A 12255-nucleotide genomic window follows, 5' to 3' on the forward strand; every position below is an offset into this window, starting at 1 on the left:
GGTCCTGCAACTGAACCTACCTCATCTTTTCTGGTAGCCTCTGCTGGAGTAAGTCCTGATTTCCAAGAGGTACTACCAGGTCCTGGGCCCTTAACTGGCATCTCTGGAAGCTTCTCTTGACACAAAGGGGGCAAATCCTGAAGTTTTGGCTCCTTGCGACCACAAAAGGCCTTGTTGGTGCCAACACTCTGCCACCCGCAATGACTGCCAATGTGAAGTTCCGGTAAAGCCTGCTCTCTGCTCAGAAATCAGCCCACAGCTACAGCAACAACTATCTGCTACGCACAACCAGTTCTGCGTGCTACAGCGACGATCATCTGTGGTTCTCGACTTGCTCCTCATGGCCTCCTCTAACACCAATGGAATTGTTCACGCCAGACTGGAGAAGGTTAATTTTTAGCGGGACTCATCTGGTCCCTGTATCTCACCTGCACTCCATCACGGTTGGCCTAAACCTGTAACTTTGCCTTGGTCTAGAGCAACCAGTTGCAGTTGACCACATGTGGCACTCTGTGCTTTTCGGCCCTATTTTCACTTAAATCTAACAATTCAATTTCTCCAGTTCTACTGATTGGGTTTTTGTTGTTCTGGTATCATCCTATTTGTTGAAATGTACTCTATTTTGCCAAGTTGGTTTGGGATTTATTTGTTTTGTGTTTCCACTTTATTACTGCTTATGTACAACATAATTACTTTACACATTGCCTCTAAGTTAAGACTCACTTTTTAGTGCCAAGCTACGAGAGGGTTAAGCGCAGGTTAATTTACTGAGTTTTGTGGTTCACCCTGACAAGGATTGTTGTTGTTTCTCCCCCCTCAATCAATAACACAATTGCTTAAAACCTACAAAGTGACAAATATCTTTTGATAAATTTTCATTGAAAATGCTTTCATTACTATTTATTATTCTAAACCTTTATACCTTAAGCACACTGCCCTGTGTACTTATATGTCAAACAATGGGTGTGGCTTACCAAATGCATAAAAGTGGGATTCGTACATAGCAGGTTATGTTCCCTGCCATGTTTTACAACAGTAGTTTTAAAACTGCAGCACAGCCAAGACACAGTGATCTTCACTGGAGCTACACACTTTAATTACACATGTGAGTGGTGTAGGTATAGGCTGCAGTCCATAGGAAATTTAACTTCCTTAGCACTTGTATATATCCTTCATCTACTTAGCATGGCCTTACTGGGAAGTTAAATGAATCAATTAGGGATCATTCTTCTCACAGTGCTTATTTAGTGAGAGTGGGCAGAACTCACAGGGTGTACCTCTGCAGAATTCCACTTATTTGCATAATAACTCCACAAGATTCTGTAGAGTTCCGCAAGTGGGCAGAATTTGGCATATTGCGAAGATTTTTAGCACTTGGAGCTTGTTCCACACTTTAAAATCAGCACGAACAGCACCATGCAGTGCGCCAGAGGGTGCTGGTTCTTTCTGTCGCTCAAGTACACCTCATCTCATCTCCCAAAACTTTATTTTGCAATGTTTCTGTTGCATAAAAAGTGCATACATCACAATAAATACAAACATAGTGCAAAAATGTCCATATATCTTAAAACCTCGGAATAAAAACATAAGAGATGCTAACAGATAATAAATACGCAACTGATTTTTGACTGATTGAATTCACAATTCATAAGTAACTAGTTAATCTCCCTGCAAAACTAAGCCTGACATTCAGGGGAATTATAACCAGGACACAAATTACAAATAAATCAAATTAACTTAAAGGTTATATCCATATGTCGGGATAAACTTTGAGTACTTAGGGGTCTATTAGGATGGCGATCTGCCCGCCATTTCCGTCCGCCCACCTAACATTTCCCCCAGCCTATTATGATGACGGTGGAGACCCAGGCGGACAGAAAGACCGTCCGTCAGTTTTCCGCCCAGTAGGCAATCTGCCTGATTGGATACCGGGCAGAAAAGACCTGCAATATGGTCCATCCATATTACGATGTTGGCGGTCTCATGCCTTTCCATGGGGGAGACTCCGCCATGGAAAGGCATGCGGAGAATGCCTTTGGGGACCCATTGCGGGCCCCCAGGGGGCTGGGTGTGGGTGGCTGCACTTGGGAGGTACCATGGTACCCCCCGACATTTGCATGCGCAAGGTGGCAGGAACCACGCGGTGCCTGTCACATTGTGCATGCAAATGCACAACATGCCCTTTTAACATTGTGGTGGGTGCTGAATCCAGCACCGCCCGCCACAATGTTAAATATACAGGATGCAACAACCATGGTGGCATTTGCATTCTAATAGGCACAGTGAGACCGCCACACCACTGGTGGCCAGTCCCAGCACCGCTAGGGTGACGGGCGGACTGGAGTCCGCCCGCCATCCTAATAGACCCTTTAGTCTTAGTCGAGCTCAATACTTAAAAAAGAAATATGTTCAACTGATTACAATTAGATTATCAAACCTACTAAACCTAAAAAGTCACATTCGGATACATACATTCCCCTTCTCTATAAATACATTTCTTTCCTTCACTTAATTGCTAACCAAAGAAAAGTAGTCAAAACAAAGCACACCAGCGGATTCTCAAGTTATTGAAAGTGTAACAGTGCTGACCTACAATTTTTTTTTAATCTTTATTTATCAGTTTCCAAAAAAAAGACATAAACAAAAAGGAAGCATACATGTTGCAATATACATCTGAGTCAAGTGTCATCACGAAGGTCACATATACAAAATCATAGCAGTACGAGCATTGTCATAGGACACTACTAAAACAGAAGATAAGGAGCGCGGTGGAACAATAGTACAATATACCCCAGGTCACTGCATAATCAGTGGGGAGGAAGCAGAAACACCATACATCAAGCAACAAAAAAAGCAAGAGCTGAATAAGCCTCATTTCCCCCCGCCCCTCAACCAATCCCCTCAGGAGCCATTGAAGGAGCGGATGGAGGCTGAGTACCATCTGCTGCGCTAGCTACATATGTGCGATATGGACCCCAGATGTCAATAGATCTGGATGCAGCGGGGACCATGGGCGAGTAGTCAGTACTATTGGTGTTGCATTGCGCCAAGCTTCGGAGCCAGGAGCTGTCTAACGGGGGGCGTCTATCACACCACCGCAGTGCCACTTCCTGTTTAGCCAATAAGAAACTGAGCGCAGCCAATTTGCGTACATTTTTCGGGAATTCGGCCATATATCCCAGAAGGGCAATCTCAGGGATCGGAACCAAGTTTAAGTGCAGCATGGCGCTGAGTGTGGCGTGTACCTGGGACCAATAACTATGGAGCGCGGGACAGGACCATGAAAGGTGCGCAAAATCAGCAAATGGGCCGCCGCACTTGGGGCAAGCATGAGGGCGTGAGGAGTCTATTCTGTGCAGTCTCGCTGGGGTGAAGTACAGCCTGCGTAGGAATTTGAAGTGCAGAAGTTTGTGTTTACTGTTAAGAGAAATGTATTTGGTCGCTCTGCAGTACCAATGCCATTGGTCATCCGTAATGGTGTTACCCAAATCTGCCTCCCAGGCGGCACGCACCAGATGATCCCTGGAGGGGAGGAGCTCGCAGCACATTTGATATAGCTTAGACGCCAAATGAGTGCCCGAAGTGTGTTGAATAATGAATGTGAGGGGAGTCATCTCCTCTGGAGGGAGTGGGAAGGAAGAGAAAGATGCTCGCAGGAGGGAGCGCAGCCTGGTCAGCACAAAGGAGTCCATGAAGGGCCGCTCCAGGAAGCGGAGGTCTTCCGTAAGCGTGAACGCATGGCGGCAAATAAGGAATCCGGGCATCTGGATGGAACCACGGGTGCGCGTAGGAGCACTGCGCCACCAGAAAATAAAGATAAAAATCAGGGACGCCAAGGCCCCCTCGATCATAGGGGAGCGTCAGTACTTGCCAGGACACTCGCGGCGACTTATTCCCCCACACTAGCTTCAACAAGAGTGAGCGCAGTTGTGTGAAAAATGTTTTCGTGAGGTGTACTGGTATATTGTTGAATAAGTATAAGAACCGTGGCAGCACTATCATTTTTATGATGGCGATACGCCCAACCATGGATAATGGCAGTCGTATCCATCTTTCAATCTGTCCCTCTAGGGCTGTGAGTGCCGTACCGTAGTTTAGTCTAATAATGGATTCCGAGTCTAAATGCACATGGATGCCCAGGTATTTTACAGAGTCCCGGCTCCATGTGAGGGGGAAGGGACACGAGCACTCAATCGTAGTGGGCGTGAGCGGAAATACAACGGATTTATGCCAGTTAATGCGGAGGCCAGAGTACTTGCCAAATATGGTGATTTCTAATAGTAAGGGTTCAAGATTGGTCTGGGGCTGTCGGACATAGAGGATGGTGTCATCTGCAAAAAGCGAAATCAAGAGCGGGCCCGTCCTAAATTGGAGGCCACGGTGTAAATGCTTCTCTTGGAAGTGCCGGACCAACGGGTCCATTGCCAATATGTATAAGAGCGGCGACAGGGGACAGCCCTGTCGCGTACCTCGGGCCAGGCGGAACTGCGCAGTGACCGTCCCGTTTAGTTTTAGGCGAGCCACCGGGAGAGTGTATAATAACTCCACTGTGTTAACTAAACATTCAGGTATCCCCATACGGCGCATCACCGACATAAGAAAAGGCCATTCCAAAGAGTCAAATGCCTTCTCGGCGTCTAGCAGTATCGCCGCCGCCGGAACGTCGGGATCAACACGATGCAAGATGGAGAAAAGGGTGCGAAGGTTAAGAGAAGTGGAGCGATGCGGGACAAAGCCTGATTGGGCAGGGGAGATTATGGATTCCATTAAAAGCGAAAGTCGAATGGCGAGCACTTTCGCCAGAATTTTGTAGTCTAGGTTCAGTAAAGATAGTGGGCGATAGGAAGCGCAGAGAGTCGCATCTTTACCCGGTTTGGGGAGGAGCACAATGACTGCCTCTCTGAGTGTAGGGGGAAGACAACCCGTTTCTAATGCTTCAGCATACATTTCCACAAGGCGGGGAACAAATAAATCCTTATAGGCTTTATAAAAGTCGGCGGAGAATCCGTCCAGTCCCGGGGCCGAGGACCCCGTCATGGAGTCTATGGCCTCCACCACGTTGTCTGATGTAATGGGATCCGCCAAAAAGTCAATCATCCACTTATCCAAATAGACCATTGCGATCTCGTTGAGGTAACCACCACGGTCAGCGGCATCGTCAGTTAATGTAGATGTATACAGTGTAGTGTAGTAGGATATAAATGCATCACATATCTCGAGGGTAGTGTGTAGTGTGTCCCCCGCCGGGCTCACGAGTGTCGTGATGTAGGAAGAGGCGCGTGGTGGGCAAAGTAGTTGTGCCAGTACCTTGCCGGGTCTGTCCCCCTCCCCATATTGCCTAGCAGTGTGCGCTCTAGTCAGGAATCCGAGCTCCCTCTCCGCTTCCGCCCTAAACTCCATCAGCAATTGTAGGTGCCTGCGGTCCCCCTCTGGTGTGCGTAGACGGAGTTGTTCCGCCTCCAGTGTCGCTATGTCACGCTCAAGCTGTGAGAGGGTCGCACGTATGGTGCGCAGCACCCCACTGTGCGTAGCAATGCAAACTCCCCTGATGGTTGCCTTAAAGCCCTCCCATAGGACAGCCCAGGTGTCGACTGTGCCTGTGTTGAGTTCAAAGTATTCCTCAATGGCGTCCCTGATAGTCTCAGTGAAAACTGGGTCCGACAAAGCCTTCCCGGGAAAGCGCCACTGCCTCTCGTAACCCCCCGCCCGAGGGACCCGCAATCTAAGCACTATAGGTGAGTGGTCTGATAGTGTGCGGGGAAGTGTAAGGAGTTCGTACACCCACCCAACCACTTCCGGGGAGATAAGCCATTAGTCAAGTCTCGTCCACGTGTCATGGAACCCAGAGTATTGTGTATAAGCAGGGGTGGAGGCGTGTAATTGTGCTTCAATGTCTGCGAGAGAAAAGTGTGTACATATGTCTGACCGTCCTGACTCGTTCAGAAGCGGTCGCTCCTGCACGCTCCCTGGCCACTTGAGTATCTTAGCGATATATTGCTCACTGCTGCATTGCTTTTCATGGCTTTTGTGCCTGATTATCATAGTAGCGCTGTACTCGCATTGCCTTAAAAGCTGTTGTGCTTGACTTTGTGCCTGATTATCATCGTAACGCTGTGCCTTTAAAAACTGTTGTGCCTGACTATTATCATAGCGCGGTGCTCGCATTGCCTTAAAAGTTGTTGTGCTTGACTAATATCATAGCGCTGTGCTCGCACTGCCTTTATAAATTGTTGTGCCTGACTATCTTCGTAGCGCTCTATTGCCCATTACTACCAGTGCATTGCTCGCATTAATTGGTAAATTAATTAGTGACTGATTGTGCCAGTGCCACTGCCCATAGCTATACTCCTCATTGTGCCCCAATCTCGTCCTGTTTTGCTTTTGTTTTCTGCTGCCATTTTGTTGTTGTTGTGCCTCCTAGCCCGTCTCTCCACCCCGCTCCTGCCTCCCAGCTGCTCCTCCCTCGCTCCGCCCCCTTCACTATCCACTTATGACAGATGCACTTTCGCGCAGCGGACGCGCCCTATGCGCGCCGAAGGCGTGCCAAAGGTAAGCCCGTCTACACCCCCGTCCGCGCCTGGACCGCGCCCAGCACCAAACCCCCTGGCCCTCGCAAAATCCACTCCACCTGCATAACGTACGACGCCGCTACCCTCTCAGCACTTAACCCTGGCCGACTCCCAAACTGCTACCAAGCCGCCCCAAGACACACCCATGGACCCTTCACCTGCCACTCCTGCAAGTTCGACTACACCAGAACCCACACCAAATCCACAAACTCCAAACAGAGCTCCGACACTTACCACCTGAAGTGCATCCTGCTCAACACCCGCTCGGTCCACAGACACGCCATTGAACTTTGGAACCTACTAGACACCACATCGCCAGACGTCGCCTTTCTTACAGAAACCTGGATGAACGCCTCATCAACGCCCGACATCGCCATAGCCATCCCGGACGGCTACAAGATCATCCGAAAGGACCGCATCAACCAAACAGGAGGAGGCATCGCCATCATCCATAAGAACACCATCCGCATCACGACCAGCTCTGACGATACCCTCGCAGCCGCCGAACACCTTCACTTCCAGATCCACACCGACCACAAGACCACACTCAGAGGCACCCTCATCTACAGACCACCAGGACCCCGCACACAATTCAGCAAAGACATCACTCACTTCATCAGCCCACACGCCCTCCCCTCCGAGGACTACATTCTACTGGGAGACCTCAACTTCCACCTGGAAAAGAACAACGACAGCAACACCACCACCCTTCTGGACAACCTCGCCAATCTCGGACTCAAACAACTTGTTGACACCCCCACCCACTATGCCGGGCACACGCTCGACCCAATCTTCACCTCCAGCAAGCACATCTCCTTCAATCACACCACAGCTCTCCATTGGACTGACCACAGCTGCGTTCACTTCAACTACAAAAAGACTACGACCCACAACCACCCACAACCAATTCCCCACAGAAACTGGAACAAAATTACCACCGACCAGCTCATCACATCGCTTCACCAAAACCCTCCTGCCAAATCATCGGACCCAAACCAAGCAGCCACCAACCTCACACAATGGATCACCCACAGCGCTGACGAATTAGCACCCTTGAAAAACCATCAAATCAAGTAAGGCAGCAAAAAAGCCCCCTGGTTCAATGATGACCTTAAGAAATCCAAGAAGCTATGTCGCACCCTCGAGAAAGCCTGGCGAAAATACCCAACCACTGACAACCTGGCCACCTTCAAGAACGCCACCCGCAAACACCACCAACTGATCCGATCCACCAAGAAATCAGCATTCAAGGATAGACTCGACAACAACGCCCACAACAGCAAAGAACTATTCAACATCGTCAAAGAGTTCACCAACCCCACCGCCGGCACCAACGACATCACTCCCTCCCAAGACCTCTGCGACTCTCTAGCCTCGTTCTTCCACAACAAAATCGCTGACATACATAACAGCTTTGGAGACCAGTCCACCCCACCCACCTCCGAACTAAAACCCCCCTCCAACAACCTTTGTGCCTGGAAACCAATCACCACTGAAGACACCATCCGCCTGATGAACTCCATCCACTCAGGATCGCCAACCGACCCATGTCCCCACCACATTTTCAACAAAGCAGACTCCATTATCGCACCCCATCTTCGAGACGTCATCAACTGCTCCCTCAACTCCGATACCTTCCCGGAAAGCTGGAAACATGCCGAACTCAGTGCCCTCCCGAAGAAACCCACAGCAGACCCCACTGAACTTAAGAACTACCGCCCCATTTCGCTCCTCCCATTCCCTGCCAAAGTCATCGAAAAAGCCGTCAACAGTCAGCTCGCCGCCTTCCTTGAATCCAACAAATCCCTCGACCCTACACGGTCAGGCTTCCCAGCCAAACACAGCACCGAGACCGCCCTCATCGCAGCAACAGATGACATTCGAACTCTACTGGACAACGGAGAAACAGCTGCCCTCATCCTACTTGACCTCTCCGCAGCCTTCGACACAGTCTGTCATAGCACCCTTATACAACGCCTCAGCAACGTCGGAATACAAGGAAAAGCATTGGACTGGATCATCTCTTTCCTCGCCGGAAGAACCCAGAGAGTCCGCCTCCCCCCTTTTAGATCAAAGGCCACCGAAGTCATCTGCGGCGTACCACAAGGATCATCACTCAGTCCCACTCTCTTCAACGTATACATGAGTCCCCTCGCATCCATCGCGCGCCAACACAACCTCAACATCATCTCCTACGCAGACGACACCCAACTGATCCTTTCCCTCACCAAAGACCCAAACACCGCCAAAACCAACCTACACGAAGGTATGAAAGAAGTAGCCGAGTGGATGAAGAACAGCCGTTTAAAACTGAACTCAGACAAAACGGAAGTCCTCATCTTAGGATCATCCCCCTCTGCCTGGGACGACTCATGGTGGACACCGGCTCTGGGAAACGCACCCATACCAATGGACCACGCACGCAACCTGGGCTTCATCCTGGACTCCTCCCTCTCGATGACCAGACAAATCAACGCCGTCTCATCATCATGCTTCAACATCCTACGTATGCTCAAAAAAATCTTCCGTTGGATCCCCACCGAAACAAGAAAGATGGTCACCCATGCACTGGTCACAAGCCGACTGGACTACGGAAACACCCTTTACGCCGGAACCAAAGCCAAACTACAGAAAAAACTCCAACGCATCCAAAACGCCTCAGCCAGACTCATCCTAGACATCCCCCGCCAAGCTCACATCTCTGGGCACCTGAGAGACCTTCACTGGCTCCCCGTCATCAAGAGAATAACGTTTCGTCTCCTCACCCACGCACACAAAACGCCCTCTACAAACTAGGACCCGAATACCTCAACACGCGCCTGTCCTTTTACACCCCCACCCGCCAACTACGTTCGACCAATCAAGCCCTCGCCGCAATTCCACGCATCCAAAGATCCACCATGGGGGGAAGATCCTTCTCCTACTTAGCGGCCAAGACCTGGAATTCTCTCCCCACCTACCTCCGCCTTACACAGAACCACCTCTCCTTCAGAAAACAACTAAAAACTTGGATATTCGATAAGTAAAGTACCCCCCCTCCCTCAAGCGCCTTGAGACCCTCTGAGTGAGTAGTGCGCTATACAAATTTTAAACTTGAAACTTGACTTAAACTTGATGTCTCGCAAAACAGGGCGTGAGTGAGGCCTGGTGTCTGGGGTGGCTGCAGTACTATCTCTCAAAAAATTAAATAGAAGGTTAAAATCACCACCAAGCAACAGCAAATCCGGGTCCGATTGCAATAGGCGTAGCTGAAAGTCACTGAAAAAGGCAGGGGTGTCAGTGTTAGGACCATAAATACCGGCAAGCGTGACCTTGTGGCCCAGTAGGGTCCCTGAGATGATAACATATCTGCCTTCCCCGTCAAGGACGGAGTGAGTGAGCACAAAAGGTACCCGCTTGTGTATACAGATAGCCACTCCCCTGGAATACCTAGTGTAGTGTGAAAAAAAACGATGAGTACCCCAACTCCTGGCTACTTGTGAAGCAGACTCAGAAGTCAAATGAGTCTCCTGCAGGAAGACTATATCGATCCTGTGCTGGCAATATAATTAAACACTTGTTTGCATTTCCTGGCGTCATTCAATCCCCTCACATTCCAGGACATCAATGATAGTTCTGAGGGGCCCACCTGCAGTCCTAACCTAGCCATGAGTGACAAGTGAGTGTAGGTGACCTATGACATAAGCAGCTCAATACAACAATCGGAATTATGAAGACTTTGTGACACTTCCAAAAAATACATAACCAAACAATCCCCATAGCCCATCCCCCACCCAACCTCTCGGTAACCCCAAAGAGGAACACCCAACCCATCGTGGCGGCAGGATAGCATCTCACAAACAGAACAAATGGAATGGAACCCCATCCCACCACGTCGAAATCAACATATTCCCCAAATAGAAGGGCAGCCGCCATAGGTGGTGGTAACGCCCCGTCCTACGGGCAAGATCATGGTCGTAGATTCAAGTGATCAATCCAATGAGGCCTGAATCAGAGTGACAAACATCCAAGCTGCGGAGGCAGATGCGTGTGATAGCCTTGGCCTGAGGTGGAGAATAGATCGACGCTGTTCTGAGAGTCACCCTGCAACGGTGACTGAGCCCTGGATTCGCCCGCATTCTGGTCACCTCTGGTTTTGTACGACCAGGCCCTTGGCCTGGTCGCCCCCACACCCCCCGCCTGCTCCTCCTTACCTGCTGCTGCTGCCTGAGCCTTGCACTGCACGTCACCCCAGCCGCCGCAGGGCCGCCGCAGGGCCGCCGCAGAGCCGCCCCAGCGCCGCCCCAGCCGCCGCAGGGCCGCCGCCGAGCCCCCAGGCTTTTCCCGCCGGTTTTACACGAGACCCCGCCCCCCCGCCCGCCAATTGGTTCCCGCGCTCCCCGCCTCCCCGCAGACCCTCCCTCCCGGCTCCCCTCTTAAGGGGTCCCACAGCGCTGCCCAGGAGCGACCACAGCGCCCTTGGCCTGGTCGCCCCCACACCCCCCGCCTGCTCCTCCTTACCTGCTGCTGCTGCCTGAGCCTCGCACTGCACGTCGCCCCAGCCGCCGCAGGGCTGCCGCAGAGCCGCCCCAGCGCCGCCCCAGCCGCCGCAGGGCCGCCGCCGAGCCCCCAGGCTTTTCCCGCCGGTTTTACACGAGACCCCGCCCCCCCGCCCGCCGATTGGTTCCCGCGCTCCCCGCCTCCCCGCAGACCCTCCCTCCCGTCTCCCCTCTTATGACGCCCCCAGAGGGACCGCGCAGCGGACGCGAGCAGCGGGAGCACCGATTGAGCGCCGAAGGTGCGCCAAAGGTAAGCCCGTCTACGCCCGTCCGCGCCTGGACCGCGCCCAGCACCAGGACCCCTGGCCCCCGCAGACCCCAGCCCACCCGCCGGACGTACGACGCCGCCACCCTCAACGCACTCAACACCGGCCGAACCCCTGGATGCTACCGAGCCACCCCGAGACGCACACACGGACCCTTCACCTGCCAGCCCTGCAAGTTCACCTGCATCCGGACCTGCACTGCACCAGCGTCCACTAAGCCGAACACCAGCAGCAACCACCTCAAGTGCATCCTGCTCAACACCCGCTCCGTCCACAGACACGCCGTCCAACTCTGGAACCTCCTCGACACCACAGCTCCTGACGTCGCCTTCCTCACGGAAACCTGAATGAACGAATCATCAGCACCCGACATCGCCATCGCCATCCCAGAGGGCTACAAGATCATCCGGAAAGACCGCGACAAACAGACTGGAGGAGGTATCGCCATCATCCACAGGAACAGCATCCGCATCTCGACCAACACCGACGACACCCTGACAACCGCCGAAAACCTGCACTTCCAGATCCACACCGACCCCAAGACCACCCTCAGGGGCACCCTGATCTACCGACCCCCGGGACCACGCACTCAATTCAGCGAAGACATCGCCGACTTCATCAGCCCGCACGCCCTCCCCTCCGCCGACTACATCCTCCTCGGGGACATCAACTTCCACCTGGAGAACAACAACGACCGCAACACCACCACCCTGCTTGACAACCTCGCCACCCTCTGACTCAAGCAGCTGGTGACCACCACCACCCACCTCGCCGGACACACACTCGACGCCGTCTTCTCGTCCAGCAAAGACATCACCTTCAGCCACGTCACTGGACTCCACTGGATGGCCCACAGCTGCATCCACTTCACCTTCAGAAGAA

Source organism: Lissotriton helveticus, chromosome 4_1 (genome assembly GCF_964261635.1).
Source record: "Lissotriton helveticus chromosome 4_1, aLisHel1.1, whole genome shotgun sequence".
NCBI lineage: Eukaryota > Metazoa > Chordata > Amphibia > Caudata > Salamandridae > Lissotriton > Lissotriton helveticus.